This window comes from Miniopterus schreibersii (assembly GCF_964146895.1).
Source record: "Miniopterus schreibersii genome assembly, chromosome: 2".
In the NCBI taxonomy this organism is placed as follows: domain Eukaryota; kingdom Metazoa; phylum Chordata; class Mammalia; order Chiroptera; family Miniopteridae; genus Miniopterus; species Miniopterus schreibersii.
This window is the reverse complement of record NC_138102.1, coordinates 50,526,005-50,552,313: the sequence shown is the minus strand read 5'-3', so window position 1 is coordinate 50,552,313 and position 26,309 is coordinate 50,526,005.

The window sequence follows — 26,309 nt, the reverse complement described above, 5'->3', positions numbered from 1 at the left end:
CTTTTAAATATACTTAGTTCATAGGTGTAATTGTTTCTGCTCTTTTTCCACCTTATGAGGAAAATTTGTTCCCATAAAATAGCAGTGTCATTGACTATGGATTTTTTGTTGTTGTTCTTCTTCTTCTTGAAGGAAATATTTCAATCAAGAGACAAAGTGTAGAAAAGCAAGCAAGAATTTATAGTGACCACAGCAAAAACACACTTAGGGCAGTGAAACAAGGAAGGGCATAGAAGAAGCAACAGGAGAGCCCAGGCCAGGTGGCTTTGGCTCCCTGAGAAGTCAGAGAGAGAAGGGGGCCTTGGAGACAGGCTCAGGGGGTTAGCCTGGGAGGAGCTGCCTCTGCCCATTGCTCCCCTGGTTGCAAGTCTCCTGAGGTCCCTTGGAGTTTAGGAGATACTGCCTAAGGGGGGAGAAGAGGGGGAAGGGAATGACAGGGATATGCTCCCTGGAGAGAAAGTGTTGACCATGGATTCTTTATTTGATAAATTTGAGGATTACCATAATGTTTAAAGAATATTATTCAATGGCCAAAATCTTATTTGCGCACAGATTTTCAGGGTATTTCAAACAATCAAGTATGTCCTTCTCCACAGAGTAGTCATCTTTTAAAATGTTAATTAGATGATGTCTTATCTCTCCTTTAGATCCTATGTAGTTTTTTTTTTAATTGTATTTAGAGTAGAATCTAAACCACTTCTTGTGACCTTCAAGGCCCATGGACATTTGATCCTAGCTTACCTTTGCAATGTTACCTCTCACCAATTTTCTTTTGCTTACTCTAAGTTATTGATTTTTTTTTCATTTGACAAATATTGTAGGGGACCTAAGATGTATTAGGCACTGTTCTGTACACTGTAAATACCACTCACTGAGAACAAGTGCAGCAAAGTCTTTGCCCATGTGGAATTGGCATCCTAATGAGAAATAGATAATAAACAAAACAATATGGACTGTTAGGAATGCATCCAGTAAAATCAAATGCAGCCGGCACTGCAGGGCAAAGGAGATGACATTTTAGAAAAGACATTGTTGAAATAAGAGGATAAAACATGAGATGGGGGTAAGAGCATTCCAGGCAAAGGGAATAACAAATGCAAAGGCCTTGAGGTAGAAATGAGTTTGTGAACGTGAGGGACAGCAGGATGGGGAGTGGGGAGTGTTAGTGCAAGGGAAGGAGGGAGGAAGAACTGGGGATAAGATCATAAAGGTTGGCAGAACAAGATCATGTGAGAACTTGCAGGCAAGGAGCTGGGTTTTATTCTGTGTGTGTTAGAAACAGACTCTAAAAATGTAAGAGAAGAAGCTAGGAGGGGGGATGTGGAGATTGTTGCAGTTGTATACGTGAGAGACGGTGGTATCTGGGACTGGGAAAATGGCATTAGATTCTGGAGAAGTGTTTGGATTGTAGAACAAAATATTTTTTTTATATGTCTTTACTGATTTCAGAGAGAGGAAGGGAGAGGGAGAGAGAGAGATAGAAACATCAGTAATGAGAGAGTCATTGATCGGCAGGGCCCTACTGGGGATCAAATCCGCAACTTGGGCATGTGCCCTGACAGGGAATCGAACTGAGACCTTCTGGATCATAGGTTGGTGCTCAACCACTGAGCCACGCCGGCTGGTCTAGAACAAAATATGTTTAAGATTGAACCAAAAGTGTTACTACTGGATTCAATGTAGTGTGCAAGGGGAAAAATTAAGAATGACTACTAAATTTTTAGCTGGAGCAGCTGGATAAATGGAGGTTGCATTTACTAAAATTGGAAGGATTGATGGCAGATTGTGATTTGAGGGGAAAGCAAGGGTTTTGCTTGGAATATGTAGAGTTTGAGCTGCCTATTAGATGTCCATTGGAAGATGTCTTGGAAATTCAAAATGTAAATCTAGAACTTATGGGAGAATCTACTACTGGGTATCTAGATGGCGTTTCAAGTTGAAACAGTGGATAAAATCATGAGGGAGTTGATGTAGATAGAAAAGAGGGAAGAAGAGAAATTGCTTACAAAGGAGGCTACAGAGGATCATTAGCTGAGGCAGAAGGAAAATTGGGCAGTTTAATGCTCTAAAAATCAAGTGAATAAAGACTTTCAAAATGGAGAAAATAATTAATTGCCAAATGCTGTGAATCATGTCAAGTGAGGTGAGAACTGTCTTGACAACTGAATTTGGCAAGATGAAACCAGTGGTCACCTTGACAAGAGTAGCTGACATGTAGTGATGGGATTGAATTGAACAGATTGATGCTATTAGCAACTTAGCAGCTGGCTAAGAAATATGTTAAAGGCAAAATACCTCAATATTTTTGTGCTTAGCAATGTACTAGGATTAATATTAAAATAGCTGTGGTCGCCAGAGTTTAAGGTCTTTGTTAGGTTGCATGCAACTTGAGTTTATAAAATAACAGGAAATGGGTTCTTGAGATACAGGTGCTTAGGCTCATGAGAAGTGTGGGGTAAAGAGAGTGTACACAATCTCCAGAGCCACATGGTCTGAGTTCAAATCCTTGCTCTTCCAGCTGCGCAACCTTCTGAGTAAGCCTCTTGAATTTTTGTTTCTTTGCATAAAGTAGGAATAATATTGACTATGTCAATAAATTACTGCTAGACTTTACTGGAATAAAATATGCAAAGGGAGTTGTGGCACAGTCACTTAGCTTCCTTCTCTAAAGAGTTATCCAAAAGTCTCTCCAATGCTCCAACTATGTCATTTGTTCTGAAGCTCATGCCAAAGAGAAAGACTTAAGTGTCCCTGGATTTTTTTTAACCTAGAGAAATAAAAATAGTTTAATTAAAAAAATATCAACTTTAGCTTCATCCAAGTGTGAGTAAAGTTAACAGTTGCTGTGTGGGGAACTCTTTTCCTAGAAGGGGATTATGCTATTGTTTTCTTTTTAAAGAATCTCTCTGCATGCTCTCTCTCTCTCTCTCTCTCTCTCTCTCTCTCTCTCTCTCTCTCTCTCTCTCCCCTTTCTCTTAATCCATCTATACATTGCTCTTTTTTTCTTCTTGATTTCTACTTCCTTTAATTTTCTCATTTTACAAATAATACCAGTAGATTTCAGGGGGGGAAATGAATTTTTTAAAAAATTCTTAAAGAGATGGTTCAAACCAAAAAATATGGCAATATCGGGTAATTTTTCCTAGGAATTTCCCACCAAGTCACTTCTTGACTCTCCTCTGGCTGCTCCTGTTTCATATGGTTGAATGAAGGGAGAACTCATTCCTATTTTCATTTAGCAGATAGTGACTAAACATGATAAAAGACCTCTGTGGAAACTACTATGGACCTTAATTCTGTGATCTCTTTCAATCTCCTCCCTTTTCTGCACCACTTTTTTTCTTTTTGCATAGTACCTTTCTAGATGGGGAATTTGAGTAGTTAACTTGTGGAGCTACTGAGTTCCTACCCTTCTTACCTGATTTACTAGGGCCTCATTTAGCCCTGAGACTCCTCCATCCTGGCTCTGAGATGCTTTCTAGGAGCTGGCCCTGTGGCCTAGCACTGTTATTCCATAATTATAGCTCAAGAGGTAGAAGATTTCTGTGCCCGGTTACAAATGGTGACATTTCAGACAGCTGAGTCCTAGAGCACTTGGGGAAGTTATTACTCTCCTGAGAGAGTTGTGGGTTGTGCTGTCTCTTCTGCTTATTGTTTCCTGGAAGTCAATGAATCTTTAGGGATAAGATGTCCTTTGAACAAGGTTACAGACCCTGTTTTTGCCTAAATTGTGTTTGTCACACTTAGCTGCTGCTCTGTGAAGATGGAGGAGGCAGACTTTGCTTAAGACTGATGAGAGGTGCAGAAGGAAATGGAACCCACATACTCAAGGGAGCTGGGCTTTTTCTGCCTCTTGAAACCAGACAGGTTTTCTGTGCATGAGCTCTTGGGGAACCGTCAAGTGCTTACGTGAACTTCACAAATACCTGTGATTTATATTTTGAAACTTGCTCACGTTTGTGCAGTGAACTTTTGGTTTAGCCTGTGGGAGAGATTTTGAGCTTACTTGAGAAGGCTGCTTGAAGACCAAATGATGTAAGTTGATGTGCAATTGCTCTGATTTGTTTTATTTTCTTCTGAGTTGTTTTTAGATGCAGGAAATATGCAGTTGGAGAAACATGGGCTCAGAGCCAGTGTTGAAGTTCTTGGCTAGGGAGCTGATTGGGAGAAACTTATGAAATCTGAAGTCTTGTCTACCTGCATTTCATTTTTCACCTATGCCTTGAAAAGAATTATCTGTCACAAACTACAGAAACCTATCCACGATACTAGATCCTGGAGCTCATATCAGGTTGAGCAGCAAGGAAAAACCCAAATGGCAATGTTTGGTCTCATGATTTCAATTAAGTCCTATTAGAAAGACTCATCTCTACAAAGTAAGTTGTGTGTTTGAAAGAAATAACTTAATTTTTTATTCCCACAAGTTATAACTACAGGAAATACTTTGATTTTTTAAAATGTTACAGCCTTTTATAAACATAAAACTGCAGATGTTAACTTCTCAACATTTTATACAGGGTGGGGCAAAAATAGGTTTACAGTTGTTCATATGGAAAATAATAAAATAATTAATAAATAATAATACAATAAACTCTGTGCTTTCCATAATCACAACTATAAACCTAATTTTACCCCACTCTGCAAAAAAGCCAAATGAATGTATTTGTTGTTCAAGGAGAATCACTGGATTACATGACATTTTAAGGCTAGGTTTGGTCTTCTTTTTAAGGTAGTATCAATAGCTTTAAATAACCAAAGCAAATTCATCCAACTCTCTACAGAATGCTAATCAACAAAGGCTTGACTGTTTTCAGAACCCCATGATAAATCAACTTTATGGCTTCTCGTGAAAGTTCTGAAGTTTTAGAGGAGAATGTTAAAAGCAAGATCTCAAGGGCCACTCTGCCTGTTATTTGTCTACATAAAATGAACTATAACAACAACAAAACAACAGCATCAACAACAGAGAAACAAGACCCAAATCCCAAACTGAACTGACCAACTTCCAGATGGTTCTTGTCTCATAAAACCTCACATAGATATTTAGAAATCACATCAGGAGACGGACTTGTTGGTTTTTGTCTTTTGTCCTGTCTCTGTCACTTGGCTATACATTTTCCCTACAGTGGGAAATAATTAACATCCTTCCTTCCACATCTGTATCTACTCCTAGGAATTGAGAGGATTCCTGCCATATTTTCTCATGAGATTGTGAAGTGTGGTGGCTGGTGAAAAGCCCTCAGTTGCAGGGCATCAGATTCTGCTAAACACCAGCAGCAACAAATGCTTGTTTTGGCCTCTAGGTACTGCTGAGGGAACAGGATTTGAAGTGCCCTCTATGATGAAGTTCCTGGGCCTCTGAGGGAGATTCAAGCTTCTGTAGCCTGAAGGAGAACTGTATGTTAGCAGTGACACTTTAATTGTTGCTTTGTTTTTCTGGGTTGAGATCAGAAGTTTTCTAACACAGAGCATCTTCATCACTGGCAAAGCCCACCCCTGTTGATGGCAGAAAAAAAGAATTTGACCTAATTCTGGATACCTCTGATAAATAGTTCAGCTACACAGGTTTGACTACTAGACTTTTCTCATTTAACAGAGAAAAGCCACTTGAGAGTTTGAGCCTTTTCAAGATGCTGGCTATAGTTTAAATGGTTTAAAATAATCAAAAGGCTTCACGTTCTCCCAAAGCTCCCTTACAATTGTGTTAATTAATGTAACAAATAGCTATTGCTTTTCAAAAAGGATTATTTAATACAGAATTTCCAGACCTTTTCCCTGTATGCCTCATAGTTAGACTGTTAGTAAAACATGGCACACACTGCATACTATTATTCAACTTTTGCAGAAAGCAGTAATCATTCCCACAGCAATGTAGTAATTGTTCATTTTTCCCCCCTGTGCATATGTCTTGTCTTAGTAGTTATCAAGCATCTGAAAAGCAGAAGCTGTATTATTATGGTTCTCTTTTATTACCTTTACCAGAAAGGGGAAATGGAGTTCAGCTGGCTAGAGAATTGGTTATTACTGAAGGAGTGGGGCTGAGGACAAGCCCACTTCAGCTCTCAGGTCCTGCTTTGTGTCCTCAAGAGTCAGGACTTTGTGTGGACTCTGGAGGTATACTGATGACACCTTTAGGCACATTTACACAGCCCCTGCTTTATGCTCATGCTCAGGGAACAAACCCCACCTGCCTCTTTAGGAAGCCAACAATGCCCCACTTTCTCTCTCACCTTTCTTGTTTTTTGCTTTATGTCTTGGCTCATGGCAGAACTAAATGGAGTAATTATTTCTCCCCAAGGTGGCAAATAACTTTAAGCAATCTCTGTTTTCCTCTTTGCTTAAAAATGTTGCCTCACAGTAATTGACATTTACCATATAAGAAGATATGCCAAGGACAGAGAAAGTGCCCCATCCATCCCCTTTCCTTCTCACCCCTTCTGTCCCCACTCACCATGCTCAGCATGGCGAACTTCCTTTTGTTCTTTGATGGGAACAAATGTGTTTCCATCTCACAGCCTTTGAATTTGCTGATGCCTTTGCCTGAACTACTTTGAAATGTGCCTCCCTCTGCTTCATATAATTAGTGCTACCCATGGCTGGGGGCTGAGCTCAGTGTCACCTTTGGAAGAAGACGTGGATTACCAACATCTCTATCACAGCATTCATAGCAATTACTACCATCTGAAAGAAACCTTACCCCTCTTGTTTTCTGCTCTGTCTCAGCATGCAGAACAGTTTGCTGTGTGTGTGTATATATATATATGCCCTGAAAAAATGTATACACACTGTAATAGCTAATAGCTCAATTTTAAAAATGAAATGTATTTTAATAAATACTGCCTTTATAATTATTCAAAATGTGTGTATACATTTTTTGGGACACCATATATATGTATGTATGTATATGTATGTACATATATATATATGTACACCGTATATAGTATAGTAGCTACTGTACTGGTTGAATAAGTAAGTGAACTATCTCATCAAATATTCATAACAATTATATGGAATATTATGTTTCTCATTAAAAACATAAAGAAACAGAGACTCAGGGAAGTTAAGTAATTTCCTTAGTGATACAGAGCCAGCAAATAAAATTTTCTATATAACTGAATTTGCCAGTTTTCATGATTATCAATAACTGTGTCTTCATTTTCATCTTCATCCTTGTCATACTGTCACAAGAATCACCTTGGAGTGTGAACAACTGATGTGCTTAATCCTAATACATTTACTCATTCATTTATTTATACCCTGACATGCTCTTGCAAAAATTTCAGGTGTCTCAGAAACACACACCCTGAAGGTACATGCTATTCATGGTCAAATAAGTAAAAGAGGAAAAGCATCCCAAGAGCAGATGAGATTTAAAATATAGGATGAAGCAGAATGAGATCAGTATATAAAATGCTCACCAGAAACTCGGGTGCATGTGCTAAGGGTGATTTGTAACTTCGGTTTTACATTGTCTGGAAGGGAAAGAACAATTACATTTTTCACAATGTTTATAAGGCAAAAACTAACCAGTGACTCAAAAGAAGAATTCTGAGACCCCAGGGAAGTATCCTTGGCTTTTCTCACAATGAGGACACTGTATGTGGTGAGAAATAACATTGTCTACAGCATTTTCTACAGCATGGTCAGTACAGCTAAAATTTTCATGTTTTTTCCTCTTATAATATGACAGCACACCAAAGCCTAAGTGAGTGAGAAACAATTCTATGAGGAATCCAAAAGAAGTTCTATGAGGACACCTTAAAATAATGTTTTTTGGTTGTCAAGCTTGGTTCTGGGATGGCTTAACCTAAAGGATACAGTTTAAATGATTTTGGAAGGATCTGGCTAACATCAGGTCACAAATATTGGTCTCTCTAATCAAGCTGATCAGTGCCGATTAGCATTTGATACCAGGAGGGTGGGATACATACACACACACAAGCAGCCCCCCCCCCCCCAAAAACACACACACACACACACACACACACACGGGTAACTTCTGGTAACTATCTGGAGTGCAAAGACTCTGATACTGGTTATATGTAATCACAAATTTGACAGTTCTTGAAGCTCAGAATACGCTAGTAGCCCTGGCATATGTCATTGGATCTAGGGTAGAAAATCTTAAGGAATTGTACTTGAATTTAGAGAGTTATTAATGTGAATGTATTATTAACTTGTGCAATGGGAGTATTTTAGAGCAAGTTTTACTGGGGCCATCCACTTGGCACTCCATTTATGATTGTTTATTCTTGCAATAGTTTACAAAAGTGGAACATTTGATTGTGGGCTTGAACTGATACTTCATCCAAACTCATGTAAATTGTGATTTAATTTTGTCTAAATTTATTAAATCACCTGGATGGCTCAAAATATTAAATAGTTCTCATAAGATTTCCACCTACAAGTCATTTTCAACAGTGGATTGATTATACAAGATGGAAAATGTTTGGTGTGTCAAGTATATGTACAGTCGCTGGGAAATAAGTCAACGAAACACTAATCAGTTCATTAAGGAGCTAATAAGGCTACAAGAGCCATTCAGACTGGGCTTACTTCATGAGGAGCACATGGTCTCTCTGAACTGGTAGTACAGTGGATTTCATAAGATAAACTGTCAAATGCTTCATAGAACATGCCTTGGAGATTTAAGCTTCCACTGTTCATACAATTTTATCAGACACCAGCAAAGTAGATTTTCCAGTAAAACAGGAAATTGCCCTAAGGCCATGCTTTTGAACATTTATTCAAGATATACTTTAAATGCTGTTTCAGCTGTCATTTTTTGCTATCGGCAGAAATGTCTTTGCTTTTGTTGCAGATGAACAATTCTCTTTAATCACCAAAATCAACTAAAGTGCAGAGAAAACACCAACTGCAGAATGAGAAAGGATGAGGGTATTTATGTGTTTACGCAAGAAGGAATGAGGGTAGGTCCGTTTTGATGCAAAAGCAATTGGAGCTGATCTGAAACCATGATTGAGATCCTGAATTGGCAGCAAAGAAACTTATAAACTTCTTTTAAAAATAAGGTTAATAAGATATACTATATTATAATTTTTTGGAGGCAATACAGCAGAGTAATTTAATACGTAAATTCTGGAGCCAGACTGCCTAGTTTCAAATAGCAGTTCTAAGACTTCTAATTTTGGAACTTTGAACAAGTTATTTAACTACTTTATGCCTCAGTTACCTCATCTGTAAAATAGGAATAATCACCTAACACATGGGGCTATTGAGCAGATTAAGTATGATATTTAATAAACACTATGTAATTATTTGCTATTAATAATATAGCTCTCTATAAAATCAGTAAGGAGTCATATGAAAATTAGAATGCAAACATATTGCTTCTAGATAACAGTTTAAAGTATCAAAATTAATAACCTCTGAAAGGTATATCAATATAAGATTTTAGGAACCAATATAAAATTTCCAATTTAGGAAGAACAAGTGTGTGTATCGGTAATATGGGATGAACAGAAAACAAACGGAACACTCGATTTTCAAGGAGTAGAATGCAGAAAAATTAAAATCTTCATAACTTTCAGTAGGAAATAACCTCCTGGTAGATGGTAAATACGTATTTTATTACACAAGTATCCTTATCCTAGCAAATAAATGAAAAAAATACAGTGATTTCCTATTTTATTACTTATGAATCTAAGTCAGCATCTCAGGAAATGACTGGCTGGTCTCATGTGGCATTCATGTGGTCTCTACTTTCTTCCAATCTGAGAATAGAAAAGCCTTTATAATGTCTTTTGCCTTAAGTCATTTTTGAGGAGCATCAGTTCATTTCCTCAGTACAGTAAAGAAAAAGAAAAGTGAAGTTGCATCCTTGACACTTGTCTTAAAAAGCAAAATTAATATTAAACTATAGTCCAAATCTGTAAGTTCTTTACTGCTAAAGTAGCAAACTGCTTCAGGTCAATGCAACAGTCAGTATGGATAACACAGGCAACACTGCCTTGAACTACCAGCTATTTGTCTTGAAACAGTTCACCACAGGACCTGCTTACTTTATACGGAAATGTTGACTGTCACCCAACTACTGAACTTTTTCTAGAGCAGGGGTAGGGAATCTTTTTTCTGCCAAGAGCCATTTGGATATTTATAACATCATTCCCAGGCCATACAAGATTATCAACTTAAAAAATTAGCCTACCATATTCGGTCAAACATTTAATTAACTCACCCCTAATGTGATGGCTGGAACTGCTTCTTTTTGGTGAGGGCTTGGCAGGGCCAGACCAAATGATTTCGTGGGCATTGTACAGCCAGCAGGAAAGAAGTTACCTACCCCTGTTCTAGAGAATACAGATCCTATCTGTTTACAAAGTTCATTCTTTGATATGCACAGAATATAACTTTGTTATGAAGTTTATAAAAGCTCTTTCCTTGGAGTTATTAAAATAACTTTCATCTTCACTGGCTATGGAACATTATCCAGTCATCACACTGCACTTGTCTGGTAAGGAGCTGTCATATTATTCCCATTTTAGAGAATGTAAAAGAAGAGCAGAGTAAGCCTAAGTGATTTGTCTACATTACATCCTAAAAGAAGATCATAATCCATTTTTTTGGCTCATAACCTCATACTTTAGCATTCTTTGGAAGCATTAAAAAATGTATCTTTATGTAGAGCATCTTGCCCATTTTAAAATATAAATCAATAATATACTGTATATGTAATATTATAAGTTAGTTCTGCTATAACACTTATTTTGAGAAAGTGAATGTGGTGGTCTAGTTTCATTTTTTTGCATGTACCTGTCCAATTTTCCCAACGCTATTTATTGAGAAGACTGTCTTTATTGTATGCTCTTGCCTCCTTTGTCAAATATTAATTGAGAGTAATGGCTTGGGTTGATTCCTGGGGCCTCTATTCTGTTTCATTGACTTATATGCCTGTTTTTGTGCCAGTACCGGGCTGTTTTGATTATAGTGGAGAAGGCCTGCAAGGCTGGGGGTGAGGTGGAGGAGATTAATGGGGGGAAAAAGGGAACATCTGTAATACTTTCGACAATAAAGATAAATTAAAAAAAAGAAAATGTGAATGTGCTTCAATGTGATTGATATGTTAGGAAATGATTTGAGCATGACTGAAATTCAAATCTGTAGGTAGGTGCAGTTGTGTCCTCAGAAACAATAGGTCAACAGAGGATTATGCTCAGCTGGCACTAGCAGCATAGAAATATATAAAACTCAACCCCACATACTTCAAACATCTACCATCTCTCTGGTCACTGGACACATTATGAGTCAGTCCCATCCACAGCTGCCTTTACAACCTTCCCTCCAATTTCAGAAAACCCTCCTTCTACCACTCCACAAGATTCAAAAGCTACAGTCCTTCCAGATTCCACTTCTGCCAGCACTCTTCAGGTCTTTTTCCAGTATAGTGTCATATATGTTGTAGTATTTCTTAACCACTTAACATGTGTAAAACTGTGCTACTGTTTTTATGAGTCACTAATGAAGGTGGTACACTAACCTCATAGTTTCCCATGTGCCCTATGTTTTTTTAAATATGTTTTTATTGATTTTTAGAGTGAGAGGAAGGGAGAGGAAGAAGGGAGAGAGAGTAACATCGGCTGCCTCCTGCATGCCTCCTACTGGGATCGAGCCTGAAACCTGGGCATGTGCCCTGACCTGGAATCCAGCCAAGGTACATGGGTCGATGCTCAACCGCTGAGCAACACTTGCCGAGTATCCTTATGGTTTATATATAGGAAGATGTTGCATAGCACAATCATGCAAATAGCACAATCATGCAAATAGCACATCACAGAAGAACACTATGTGGCATGTTGATCATCACACTCAAACTCCACAGTTATCTAGCACTTGTTATGTGTCAGGCACTGTTACCAGCCATGGTGGAAGATACAAAGGTGACTAATTCTGGCATCAGCCTTCTAGGATCATGGCCTGTCAGACAGTGTCATGTATAAGCATCTTTAATAATATGTCATCCTGTGTTCATAAAGTTACAGTGGTAAGGCAGAGGGGGAGAATAATTCTACCCCAGAGGATCTAGAAAGTTTTCTTAAAAGATGTGGAATTTGACTTGGTCTTGATGGATGAAAGGCGACTTTATCACACATGTGGGAAAGAGATAGAAAAAGGGGTTTTCTGGTGCTTCTTAATGGCGGTTTAAAAATGCTTCTATTAATGGCCAATGTTGAGTATGTGATGGTAGAATCCTTGAAAAAAACAAAAACTGACTACCAGGGAAGAATCTCCGTGTATCACACCTTTAGCTTCCTTGAAGAAACTGGCAAGAAACTGTTAGGAGTCTGTATTTGGTAAGCCCAAGTTTTGCCATTTATCCATTGTCCCTATGAAAAAGTCTCTTCTCGTTTTTGCTGTTACTCTTCCTCTAACTCCTAAAAGCTTTTTGTTTCTAGTGGTTGGTTTTCTGCCTAAGTATTATTTGATAATGAAACTGTCACCTAAAAAGAAGATGGCCTCCCCCAGACAGATGGGCAATTTTAGAGACGAAACTAGAAGGTAAGTAGGGGCATAGGAAATAAATACCTACTAAGTGCCACTCACCATATAAGTCAATTTTATACATGTGATCTTATTTGATTGTCACAATAATCCCACATATCCTCTGAACTGATCACTTCACCTGTAGAAGAGATAGAGATGCCTGCTGAGTCTACAAAAGGAGTTCTTAAGCTTGGCTGCACACTAGACTCTCCTGCAGGTGGAAGGAGTTTTATAAAATCCCTTTGTGTAGACCACACTTGGCACAATGGAATCAGAATCTGTGGGTGTGGGACCCGGGTATTTTTTTAATGCTCCACAGGTGGTGTCAATGGGCAACCCAGGTTGAAAACAACTGACCCAAAGTAAGGTCTCATATCATTGCGATACCAGAGGGAAGTGTGAGAGTAAGCTCATTTGTTTAATTTAAATGCTAACTTTGTATAGATTCTGACCTTAATATTTTAAAATAAGAGAAAAGGAACTCTTAAATTTACTTTAACTTAGAAATTTTAGAAGGGCTGAGGTTCAGAGTTATGTGTAGATTAATTGCTAGGTTCCTATCAAAATGGATGAACTTGCTATTGGACATTTGGACTGTTTCTAGCTTATTGGCTATTGTGAATAAAGCTGCAGGGAACATTCATGTACAATCTTCATTAAAAGAAAAAGAAAGAAATTGACTTAGCATATCAATATCACTCTGACCAAGAGAAGCAAGATCAGCTTTTGAGTCTAAGACTACTTTTAATGGTAGTGCTTCTATGCCAACCTTTAAGTAAATATAGGTGAACACAGGTTTCATTAACTTATTGATGAATATAGACTTCACAGTCATGGGGGGAAATACACATATGTTTGTCTTATTTGTACTGTTTAAGAGAAAAGGCATTTTAAGTTTTCTCAGATTTTAACAATCTTGCTTTCTAAAGGTAAGTAACAGAATGTGTTACTGGCATAAGGATGAAAAGAAAAGGAGCAGTGGAACTGGATATACAGTTCAGAAACAGACCTACCTATATATAGTCACCTGATTTATGACACAGGTGACACTGCCATATAATGATTTTATGATACAGGTGACACTGCCATATAATGGGTAAAGGATGATCTTTTAAATATTTCTGGGTCGACCTGATAGCCATATGGAAAAAAAACTGAACTTTGACTCTACCTTACACTGTACACAAAAATCAATTTCTACATCAAGTAAAAAAATAAAATAAAGCTTTTAGAAGAAAACATAAGACCACATCTTCATCACTTTGGAGCAGATGCAAATGCCTTAACAAGGGACAAAAAAAGCTCTAAAACATAAAAGTGAAATTAATAAATTGAATTATATTAAAATTAAGAACTTCTGTTCATCAGAAGACACCACTAAGGGAGAGAAAAGACAACCCACAGAGAGGGAGAAAATATTTCCAATCACATAGTAAGGACACCTAAAAATTAATAAGAAATAAGTATAAACACCAACAGAAAAAAATGAGCAAAATACTGGGACAGGCATCTCACAAAAGACAATATCTAAACAATCAAAATGAACATGAAATGTGTATTAGTCATCAGGACAGTGCAAATTAAACCTGTGGCATGACTTAATATACATCTACTAAAATAGCTAAAATGAAAAAAGAAAATACCCCAGAACTACAAAGTACTCTTGAGGATGTAAAGCAACCAGAATACTTGTACACAATTGGTTGCATATAAGTAGAAATAATCACTAGAATATTTTGGGAAAATATTTGATATATCAATATGTATATTCTCTGACCCAGTAATCCAGTTCTACTTATATTGTCCAAAGAATTGATATGTACAAAATTGTTTATAGTGACATTATTTATATTAGCCCCAAACTGGAAATTTCTCCAATTGCTCATCAATAGTATTATCAATAATAAATTGAAGTATATTCATGTAATATAATACTATATAGCAATGAGAGAGAATACACAATATCTATATGCAACATAAATGAATTTCAGAAGCATAGTGTTGAGTGAAAGAAAGCAGATACAATAGAGTGCATACTCTTTCCATTTGCATAAAGTTTGAATCAGTTAAAGCTAATGCATGGTGATAGAACTCATGATGGTCCTTGAGTACGCTAGGAGTGACGAAGGAGACACAGAGTGGATTCTGGGGTATGATTATGGTCAGTTTCTTGATTTTGGTGCTGATAAATGGATGAGTTCACTTTTGAAAATCCGTTGAGCTAGACACTTATGATCTGTGCCTTTTTCTATATGTATGTTACACTTGAATAAACACCTTTTTAAAGAATATCCTTACATGTCTGTAATATTCTCACTCAGATTTTTGTTTTAAGCAAATCTCTTGATTTTGCTTGCATTAAGATCAATAAAAGTGTTAAATTCTCAGGTGGTGAACTATGTTTGAAGATGACTATTAAATTGAAATGCCTCTCAGACCAGAGCGTCTTCAGTTTCCTTCTACAGTACCATGTAGAAACCACTTAATGCTGCAGTGTTTTAAAAAGACAATGGTGGGGAGAGGGACTGGGGAGGGAGAAGGGATGGGGTGGAATGTGTCATTGGGGAGAAAAAGGGACATCTGTAATATTTTAAACAAAAATTAAATTAAAAAAAAAAAAAGAACAAGAGCTTTTAACACAGCCTGACATGGATTGTAATCCTGGTTTTGATTTATGTGAGTTAATCAGCCATTCTGAGATTCAGTTTTCTGATCTATAAAACAGGGCTATTAGGATCAGTTGCAGTTGTTATGGGGCCTAAATGAGAAATGTTTGCAAAGCCTAAGGTGTACTTATTAAGCAGTTTTCTCCTCTAGATGTTGTGGACTATACAAAATTGACTAGTATCTACTTTTTTTCTCTTATGAATATAATCTTGTGAGGTACAAAAAATATATAAGTAAGCATAAAATAAGCTAGAAAGTAATGAATCCCACAAAAGGAACATATAATGTCCTTTGACTCCTCAAATAAGAGAAGGTGGTAGATGATAGTAGACCACATATCTAAGGTCTGCTGTATGCCTATGACTTTATAACTTTTTGAACTCGGAGAATAATAGAGAACATTTTGAAAAGGAAGTGGCATTTGAGCAAGGCCATGAATGATTTGAATAATGAAAAAGAATTATTTAGATATATAAAGATGGTAGAATACTCATTATAAGAAAGAATGTATAAGAAATACACCTTGTATTAGAGCAGAAATACAAGGTATATTTAAGAAATAATTTTTAAATGAATTTGGCTGGAATATTAAAATACGGAAAAGCAATACAGAATAAAGTTGGAAAGTTAAGTGGAGGCCAGAACTTGACTACCATGTTGGGTAATTTTGTTTTTCATCTACAGGAGACGGGAAAACTTAAGAGATATTTGAGCGGATGACTTCAGTGTTCATAGCTGAGCTCCACTCAAGATTAAAAGAACAACATTATAACGTTAGATAAATTGGATGCAGGCAAAAAAAGAGGTGGTAAAAATAGACCCGAATAAGAGTAATAAGTGAGAATACAGAAAAGTGGATAGAGAGAATATTTGCTTATATAGAATCTTTAAAATTTAGGAGATAGCTTTATGTGAAAGGCAATTATTCATTTTTGCTTTTCTAGGCCTGTAGCAAATTTGGTGAAAGAACCTGTCAAGTGAATCAGTTTCTGGATCAAGAAAAATCAGACAGGATATTTATTGCCATGGAGATGCTGGAAACAAAGAACAGTGTCGATGGCAGATGTAAATGATGCCCTCAGTTGAAACAAGGTGTCAGTGGGGCAGGGTCTTGCATTAATGGATGCAGCACTAATAAATGAGACCCAGAAGGGATTGTAAGGGAACATTTTAAGTGGAAAGAGCCCAAATTTTTCAGGACAATGGAGTGAGCAAAGCACAATGCTTGGTTTTACTCTTTTTGGGTGCTCATGTAAGGACAGGTTGTCTCTTAGAGGTGTTGGGTTCCAGATTCAGGGGATAGGGAGGAATCAAAGATAGATTCCCTAGACTACAGTATTATAAAGTCCATTATTAGAAATAAGGAATATAGAAAGATGAACAGGTTTATGGTTGATGGTATGTGTGGTGTGTAAATTTGGTAGTGGGCTTAGGTGGAGAATAATATGGGGAGAGTTTAGGTAGAGGGAGAAAGTATAAGTTTGAGGTACATGTTCAGTTTGAAATGCTGATGGTTCATTCTATGAGGTGTTCTAAAAGTTTGGAGGAGACAGCCTGAGAGACTTTACACAGTTTTTTTGCTTTATCTTGGGTTTTGCTGGGTTTCGGTGGTTATACCAGTTCTCTGTTTGCCCTCCTTGTAATCTAGTCTCTTTTCTGTCCTGCTTTGTGCCTCAAAAGGATGATCCCTGGGGACTGAAGCTTTTCTGAATTCCGTTTGGGTTCAGCAGTGGGAAACACTGGCAGATGATGAAAAGGCTGGGCAGAGATAATGAGGCATTTCATCTCCATCCTTCCCTTTGGTGGCCTGTTTTTGGTAATAGCTGAAATACGGCTCTCGTCTGGCAGATCTTCCCCTGTTGCTTCAGTCCTCATTGTGCTCTGATAATTCAATTTCCTCCCCTCATTTCTTTTAACCAATGTGATAGTATTGGCTTCCTTTTGTTGCTAATATCTCAGTGCCTTATGATCTTTTGTTGGTCCCCTTACCCCTGCCCTCACCTCTGTAATTATTCCTCTTATTAAAATCTCTTAATTTGAAAAATCTGGGGAGTGACTTTTGTTTCTTGCTGGGACCTTGACTAATACAGTTGTCCTGAGGGCAGATGGATACTGGTCTCAGTAGTCCTTTATTTCCAAGTGAGATCTCACAGCCCAAAGGAGACTAGGATTTAAACAGAAGACCGCTTTCTGCAATCAGAGTTTCCAAAATATGAGAATTTAGGTCTTTTAGCATAATACCCAGATCTTTTATATTTCTTACATGTAGTGTAAAAGTACCCCTGAGAATTACACTGTGTCCAAGAGAAATGTTAATTATATTATTTCTAGTTATTATCACATAAGGTTTAATAGATGGTATAACTACCATACTAGACATCAGATAGGATGACTAAGAGTCTTAAATATCTTTTCAGTGACATATTTTATAGTGACCCAGACATAGAAAAATATTAAAATATTTGCTTTTAATGGTGTACTAATACTTTGTTTAAACTGAAGTCTTAGATTTCTAACCAGGCATAGGCTTACCCAGTATTTTTCCATAATGTTTATTGTAGGTTATTCATTTTATTTGATTAAATGAGTTTCCCTCATACAATTATAGACAGGAGCCTAAATAAATAAATTTCCAGATTGGCATTACCAAAACATGACATAACTCAATGCATTAATGAATTATAATTAACTGTAATTATAACCATAGCACACAAGAGCTGGACATTTATTTTCTATGTTATAAAAATGTGTTGTTATGCCTTTAGAGTTATATGGAAGACTTTAAATGTTTAAAAGAAATATATAAAAGTGACTAAAACACTAGAAGTAGGGAAAATTCCTAGGGTCCTTAAAAGAATTAGGATAGTATAAAATGAAAATAGAAGATTGAGGAGTCAATTAATAAATACTTTATGGTGTGACAGGTACTGCTTATTCATTTTCACTGGGGAAATAACCCAAGGTAAAAACCTCTGCTGTCTCAGCTCCTCTCCGATCCCTTGGCCTGAATTTCTCATAATCAAGGCATCTTTTTTTTCTATCACAAGAACTCTTCTGGGTCAGGCTTGGCTATAGGGTGGGGCAGGGTTCATTCTGAGGGACAAACATGACAGTTCATCCAACTGAGATATCAATTAATAGGGGTTGGCAGAGAAGCCGAATCTAGCCACCTGGCCACAGGATAAACACTTTAGATAAACTACTTTACCAGTTCAAGAGTTCAGCTGGCGTGCCTTTATTTGCTCTGCCTCTATCACTCCACAGTTAATTTCTTAAGGTCGGGAGTTATGCCTTCATTTTAATTCCCCACAGCATCTCATAAAGAGCTTGATGCTTATATTATTCATAATTGACTTATAATCAAGTCAAGGTTAAACTATAGACACTAATGTTGACAAAAATAAATGGAATCCTTATTTATTTATTTTTATATTTATTTTTGAGCATAAACCATCTTCCATTTTATGTGACTGAGGAAGACAGTACTTGTGGAATGAACTTTAAATTAGATTAAAATCCTTTCTGGTTCTTGGATTCCAGAACAATGTGGCAATTAGTGAAGCCCCCTAATGCTGATTGCAAAAATACCTGGTAACTTTGATTTAAGGTATATATTATGGAGTAGGCTAAATGTTAGATACTGAATCCAGGTCTAGCCAGGCATTCTTTTCCTAGATGTCTCTTGGGTAGTTTGCACATGTTGTATTGGCTGAGATTGGGCATTCAAATGGGCACAAGAGGCAAAAAGTAAAGTCTCCCTTCCAGTATTCATGTAATTGTTACCGATCTTCAGGGCTCACAGTAATAAGCAGGCTGTAGAGTTGATGAGAGGGCTGGTTGGAAAGCCCCATTAGAGGTGAACAGGGTCCTCTCCCTCTTACTCATTTGCACCACTGGTAGAGTTAATGTTTTGAGTCTGAAGGACACTATGACTGTTATCAGTTTTATTGGACAAGTGAATATAAAGGTAATTAAAGAGACCATGCCTAATAACCCAACTCTTACAATTTAAAAGTAAAAAAGAGGCCTGATGGGGTACCAGGGATATACCTATCATCCTAATTAAGTGCTAACAAGACAGTTGTCCTCACTTTGGTAACTTCAGTGTATTCCCTCCGTTAACTGTCTCCATCCAGTGGACTCATCTGCAATTCTTAATTCTTCTCCACAGTTACCCTTCTTCATTCTACACACGAGCAATATTTCTGTAGGTTTCAGTGTTTAGCAGGTGGTGTCTTCAAAGCACTCACCCCAAATTGCCCATCCAGTTTATTCATTCATCCACCTTTTTACATCTTCCCCCTGCAGTTCAGATTTGGCCAAATTGCCACACAGTTTGAACTTGTCATCTTTCCTAGCATGTCCACTTTATTAAGCAAGCACATCTCGTAAATGAACACAAGAGGAGATGTGTGGCCAGCCCACACTCTCTTATTGAAATTAAAAAGTCACCTAGCCAACCTGCATTGCTTAGGGAAGTAGGTAGAGAGAGATAAAATATTTACATGAATCAGGTGAGCATGCACAAACGAACATGCATGACCAAGTGGTAGTTTTCTAAATCAAAAAAGCCTTTTGCTCTAGCTATAGTCACACTCCTTGATAATTTGATTATATGTGCCAAAAGATAGGAAATGTGCTCAGCAATGTTGAACAATGGTTTCTGATGTTTGTCATGTACAAGTCAAAGAAAAACTCTTGTTGCATAATTACCTGAATCCTCCCGCTTTTAAGAGTTTGTTTAGCATCTTTTTAATTGTAAGTTCGAATTCTGGAAATGGCTCTGCATTGATGTTTTTGGTGAGGAAGATTAAGAAGGTAAAACCTAGACAGACTGACTGACCTATCAGTATTTGCTGAGTGATAGATAACTCTGAGAAAAAATGGACTAAATATTTCTGTATAGCCACAGTCTGTGGTATAGTTTCATGGACAGAATATTAGCTTAAATTGAGGCATCAGTGGTAAGATTATGATACTTTAGCCCTGAAAACAATTTACAAGGGCTAATCTCTTTTAGGCATAATAAACTACTATTGTGTACAACAATGTATGGTGTTTCATCAGGCTTAGATCCTCCAAGGATCTTTCTACTTTTTTTTGTAGTCATCTGTTATTATCCCACTTATGAAGAGAAAGCATTTGAAGAAAAATGCTAGTTTGATAAACGTTTTAATATTGCATGCATACTAAAAAGTCATTTCACTTGGAACTAAGCTCTCCTTTGTGTAAATAATTTTGATTCCTATTAATTACTGTTTCCTTATTAAAGTATATCTTATTTAGATTGATAGCTGTTTGCAGGAGTGATCCAGTATGAATGAAGCCTTTCCCCTTATTTTCTTCCAAATACTGGGCAGTGTCCACCTGCCTCCCACCAGCCAGATTGTGAACAAAATATGCTCCTTGCAGCTTCAATCAAAATGTACATTGTTTTAACCTGGAAATGATGTTTGGTAAAATTATTTAGCTTAAGAAAAAATATTTTGCACTCTGTCACACGTAATAATAACTAACTCCCACATGCTTGAATCATGTTGATGACATTTAGGAATTTTCAGAACAGTCTGTTTTTCTGTGACCATAGTCAGTAACAAGATGTAGAAAGATGACTAGACTCTTAATTCTGTCATTGAAAGGCAAATTAAGATTCCAGTGGGGGAAGAATATTTTATTTGAATTTAATCATGCTAGAGCTGCTTGCATCTTAGTTTTATTTTTATATCTCTTATATGCATATGTGTGTGTTTACTATCTCAGAAGATAACTGCTAAAAATCAGGGACCTGGTGGATATCATTCTTGTACAAACCCAAGAACAATTAAGGACTTTTATTTTCAAGGACTTTTAAAAGCTATTGAATGTGATATCTAGAATTTTCAGTCTGGAGCTATTATTTGAAATGCTTACGGCTGCTGGAGCAGAAACTCTTGGGGTAGTTTATTGATTGGGGTACCAAATAAAATTTTGTCTTGTTTCAGTGATAATTTGTAACTGACTCACCCAAACACCAATCTCATATAACATTAATATATATGTCAGAATAACTAAATAATAAAATATATTCCTTCCTTCCTTCCTTCCTTCCTCCCTCCCTCCCTCCCTCCCTCCCTCCCTCCCTCCCTCCCTCCCTCCCTCCCTCCTCTCTCCCTTCCTTCTTTCCTCCCCTCCCTTCCTTCTTCCCTCTCTTCCTTCCTTCCTTCAAAACTATTTAGTAAATTCTATTTGTATGACCCTTTACATAACCTCTCTTATTTATGAATGTATCCATTTTATTGATAAAGAAATTGTTGAAGTTCAAAAATATTAAATAAATCATCCATGTTCACACAGCTTATATATAGCAGAATCCAGATATGCATTGATGTCCATATAGCTTCAAAGTTACTACTGTTTTTTAAATGTATTGCTTTTTATTACATTGGAATATAAAGTCTTCTGGATCACTTACTGCCTAAAAGGAATGTTTATAGTAATAAACATATACATTAAAAAGGGAAAGAAAATGAAATTAATCTAATTTTACACCTTAAGTAATTAGAAAAAGAACAAACTAAGCCCAAATTTAGCAGAAGAAAATAATAAAGATTAGAGCAGCAATAAATGAAAGAGAATAGAAAAACAATAGAAAAAGTTGACTAAACTAAGAGTTATTTTATTTTGAAAAAATTGATAACCCTTAGCTAGACTAAGAAAAAAGAAAGAAGACTCAAATAACTAAGTTTAGAAATGAAAGAGACATGACAACCAATGCCACAGATATAGAAAGAGTCATGAGACTATTTTAAATAATCACACACTAAAAAAATTGAGCAATCTAAAAAAATGGATAAAATTTTAGAAACATACAACAAACCAAGAACGAATAAAGAAGAAAAGAAAAGGCTGAACAAATCAATAACAAATAACGCAACTGAGTTAGTAATAAAAAACTCCCAACAAAGAAAAGCCCAGAACTAGATATCTTCACAGATGAATTCTACCAACATTTAAAAAGCAATTAATAACAATTCTTCTTAAACTCTTTAAAAACATAGAAGAAGAGAAAACACTTCTGAATTTACTTTACCAGGCCAGCATTGCCAGGATACCAAAATCAGACAAGCACATTACAAGGAAAGAAAGTTACAGGCCAATGTCCCTTTTAATATCCCTGAACATAGACATAAATAACCTCAACAAAATATTATCAAACTGAATTCAATTATACATAAAAGAGATCATATACCATGATTTAGTGAGATTTATTCCAGGGATCCAAGGATGGTTCAATACCCACAGATCAATCAATGTGATACCCCATGTTAACAAAATGAAGAATAAAACTCATATAATTATCTGAATAGATTCAGAAAAAAAACATTTGACAAAATTCAACATCCATTCATGATAAAAACTTTCAGTAAACTGGGTATAGGAAGAACATACTTCAACATAAAAGCAATATATAACAAGCCCACAGCTACCATACTCAAGGGTAAAAAGTTAAAAGCTTTTCCTCTAAGATCAGGAAGAAGGCAAAGATGCCCATTCTCATCACTTTTTTTCAACCTATTACAGGATGTCCTAGCCACAGCAATGAGGCAAGGAAAAAAATGGCATCCAAATTGGAAAGGAAGAAGTAAACCGTCACTATTTGCAGATGACATGATGTAATATATAGAAAGCCCTAAAACCTCCTCCAGAAAACTGTTAGTAGTAAAAAAAAAATTAGTAAAATTCAGGGTACAAAATCAATATACATAAAATCAGTTGTATTTCTATACACTAATAATGAACTATGACAAAAATAAATTAAGAAAATAATCCCATTTATGATTGATTCAAAAGAGTACCTAGAAATAAATTACATCAAGGAGGTGTAAGATCTGTACACTGAAAACTATAAGACATTGATGAAAGAAATTAAAGATGCAAATAAATGGAAAGATATTCCATGCTCATAGGTTGGAAAAATGAATATTGTTAAAATGTGTATAATACCCAAAGCAATCTACAGATTCAAGGTAATCCCTATTAAAATTTCGATTGTATTTTTTAAGAATATGAAAAAACGATCTTAAAATTTGTATTGAACAAAACATTCCAAATAGCCAAAGCAATCTTGAGAAAAAAGAACAAAGCTGAAGGCATTACATTTTCCTATTTCAAAATATATTATAAAACTAAGGTAATAAAAAATAGTATGATATGAGCATAAAAACAGACACATAGAGCACTGGAACAAAATAGAGAACCTGGGGATAAATTCATGCCTATATGGTCAATGGATATACGACAAAGGAGCCAAAAATACACAATGGGAAAAGGGCAGTCTCTTCAATAAATGGTGCTGAGAAAACTGTAAAGTCACATGTAAAAGAATGAAACTAGACCCTTATCTTACACTATACACAAAAATCAACTCAAAGTGGATTAAACATTTGAAAATAAGATGTGAACCCATAAAACTTCTAGAAGAAAATAGGGGAAAAGCTCTTTGATGTAGATCTTGGCAATGATGTTTTTTAAAAATTTCACATCAAAAGTGAAGGCAACAAAGCAAAAATTAACAAGTAGACTAAATCAAACTAAAAAGTTTCTGCATAGCAAAGAAAACCATCAACAAAATGAAAATGCAACCTAGGGAATGAAAGGAAATATTTGCAAATCTTATATCTGATAAGGGGTTAAATTCCAAAAAATATAAAAAGCTTACACAACTCAATAGCAAAATATAAACTGATTTAAAAGTAGACAGAGGAGCTGAATAGACGTTTTTCTAAGAAGACACACAAATGTCCAACGGATATGTGAAATGGTGCTCAGCATCACTAATTATCAGGGAAAGGTAAATCAAAACCATATGATATCACTTCACACCTGTTCAAATGGCTATTACATATTATAAAAGGTAAGTGTTGGTCATGGTATGGAACAAAGTAAATCACTGTACATTGTTGGTGGGAATATAAATTAAATTAGGGTAGCCACTGTGGAAAACAGTGTGGAGGTTCCTCAAAAAGTTAAAAATAAAATTCCATTTGATCCAGCAATCTTACTTCTGGGGATATATTCAAAGGATTTGAAATCAGGATCTCAAAGAGATTCTGCATTCCTCCCTCCCATGTTCACTGCAGCATTTTACAATAGCCACAACATGGAAACAACCTAAATGTCCATCAATGGATGAATGGGTAAAGAAAATGTGGTATATTTGTCAATATTATTCAGCCTTTAAAAACAAAAAAATCTTGCCTTTTGCAGCCAAAAGAATGGACCTGGATGTCATTATGCTAAGTGAAATAAGCCAGATAGAAGGACAAATACCGTAGGATCCCACTGTAATGAGGGATCCAAAATAGCCAAACTCATAGAGCCAGATAATAGAATGGCAGTTACATGAAATTAATGGGAGGGGGAAAAGTGAAGATGTTTGTGGGAGGTACAAAGTTTCTGAATAAGTTCTGGAGAGCTACTGTACAACATAGGGCCTTTAGTTAACAATACTGTATCATGTACTTGAAAATTTGCTAAAAGGGTACATCTTATGTTAAATGCTCTTAACACAAATATTTTTAAAAAATTGAAACAAATAGGCCCTAGCCAGGTGGCTCAGTTGGTCAGTTGATTAGAGCATAGTTTCTGATAAGCCAAGGTTTCAGGTTCCATCCCCGGTAAACCAATGAATGCATAAATAAATGTAACAAGTCAATGTATCTCTCTCTAAAATCAATCAATAAATAAAAGATAAAAATATAAATAATGAAACAAATAAATAAAAGGGGTAGAAGGGAACTTTTGGAAGTGATGGATAAGTTTATGGCCTTGATTGTGGTGATGGTTACATGGTGTATAATTATCTCCAAACTCATCAAGTTGTACACTTTAAATATATACAGTTTTTTATGTCAATCATATCTCAATCAAGTGGTTTTCTAAAAAAAAATTGCCCTGGTTCTCCAGAGGCCAGCCTGTAGTCCTGCTCTTACAGCTTCCCTCTCCACTCTTTTCCTGCCAGCCCATGTGAGTAAGGAGTTTGTGGGACATAGTTTGAGAAATTCTCTCTTAAGAGTTACCAAGGACTTTCTAAATTGGAATCTGATATGATTCAACTACAGGCTGAGCACAGAACGTTTACAGAAAGAAGATCGCAGAGTTCACACCCATCTGGTGGAGGTAATCTGGCCTGTTGCTTTCCCCCCCTTTATTGCCAACACTGATTAAAGCTATTGTACCCACTGACCCATGAAAGTAAATTAGTTTTATCAAAGAGCCACTAAACACATGAAGTCATTTTGTTTATTTTTTAGGCTTTACCCAAATTTGAATATGTGGCTGCTTTGAATGTCAGTTTTCAGACTGTTCTGCTAAACTGCAGTCCTCTTTACAAATGTTCTAACACAAAAGTGTTTGCCCACTTTTCACATAATGAGGCTCTTACAGCCTGACAGAAATGGGCGCTATTCTTACTTTGGGGTGAAATAAACTGCTCACGTCTCTTCTTTGTGTCTGACCTAGCACTTGTCCTCTCCCTGAATGTGAGCTTTGAAGTAAATAAGTAAAGTAAAAATAGGAATTCCACCCCTAAAGAAATTCCTTTATGTTTGTTTTATTTCAGTTTCTTACTCCGCTTGCAAGTTAAAGTCATAAAACGAATAGATGTGGCCTTTATTAAGCTTTGAAGATCCGATGTGCTTCTGTGTGAATATCATTTCATCTGCTGCATTTGAATTGGGAAAATCCTTTGTGTGATTTCAACAACCTTTTGTCCGGATAAATGCACTGACAGAGCCTTTTGACAGAACCACAGAAAATTCTCTGCTGAATACTTAATCAGTTCCTAAACTGGCTTGTTTCCACTTTTCCTTTCTTCAAGACTATGTTGCTAGACTACTAGAGTTTTTTATTTGTGACTCTGAGAGCTTAAGACTAAATAACTTCAGGAAGAGCCTATATCATATCATTTTCATAACACACATTCACCCTTTTATATAAACACAATCATTGGGGTATGTTGAAATTTATGCTTATATTTTTGAGAAATAGGTTTATGGTTTGCTAATATATTCTTTTACATTTTACAGCTTAACTCTTAATTACTTTCCATAATAAAATTCTTATGATATCTTTGAATATTTACACATAAATCTAAATCATAT